This window comes from Cynara cardunculus (genome assembly GCF_001531365.2).
Source record: "Cynara cardunculus var. scolymus isolate 2C chromosome LG 2, CcrdV1, whole genome shotgun sequence".
Classification (NCBI taxonomy): Eukaryota; Viridiplantae; Streptophyta; class Magnoliopsida; order Asterales; family Asteraceae; genus Cynara; species Cynara cardunculus.
The window spans coordinates 50,929,015-50,930,185 of NC_037529.1; positions in this window are offsets into that span (position 1 = coordinate 50,929,015).

Sequence of the window (1,171 nt, forward strand, 5' to 3'; positions counted from 1 at the left end):
CTAAGATTGCCAATCTTAGGTATCCAAACTCTGTTTCCTAAATAATACACCCCATCAGACTTCATCTGAAACTTGGCCTCTAAGCCATGCAAAATTTCATTCTTCAAATTCTCCTTCCTTAGAGCTTCTTTTTGATCCTCTAGGATTTGGGCCTTCAAATTGGTATTCACCAAGATTTCCAAAGCTCGCACCCTTGATGGTTTTACTCCTCCCTTTCGGCTCAAAGCATCAGCTACAACATTGGCTTTGCCTGGATGGTATTTGATCTCACAATCATAATCACTAAGCAATTCCACCCATCTTCTTTGCCTCATATTCAACATTTTTCTGATCGAGGATGTGTTGAAGACTTTTATGATCAGTGTAAATGGTGCATTTGGTGCCGTAGAGATAATGCCTCCATATCTTAAGTGCAAATACTACTGCTCCCAACTCGAGGTTGTGCGTAGTATAATTCTTCTCAGACACTTTAAGTTGTCTCGAGGCATATGCAATGACCTAATCTTTTTGCATCAATACGCATCCTAAACCTTGATGCGATGCGTCACAAAAGACCACGAAGTTCTCCGAACCCTCCGGTAAGGATAAGATAGGTGCATTGCATAGTTTCCGCTTGAGAGTCTCGAATGCTTCTTCTTGCTTCTCACCCCAAATGAATTTCTTGTCCTTTTGGGTTAAGGCTGTGAGCGGCTGTGCAATTTTTGAAAAATTTGCAATGAATCGCCGATAATAGCCTGCTAACCCAAGGAACTGGCGGATTTCTGTAGCGGTTCTTGGGGCTTCCCAATTCCTAATAGCCTTAATCTTGGCGGGGTCTACTTGAATTCCTTTTTCATTAACTACATGGCCTAGGAACTGAACTTCCTATAACCAGAATTCACACTTGGAAAATTTGGCATACAACTTCTCATTTCGGAGTACTTCCAAAATTACCCTCAGATGTCGCTCATGGTCCTCTTGGCTTCTTGAATAAATTAGTATGTCGTCTATGAAGACGATTACAAATTTATCCAGGTACGGTCTACAAACTCTATTCATCAGATCCATGAAGACAGCTGGTGCATTGGTTAGCCCGAATGGCATAACCATAAATTCATAATGGCCGTACCGGGTCTTGAAGACCGTTTTGGGAATGTCCTCTTCCCGAATCCTCACTTGGTGATACCCGGAT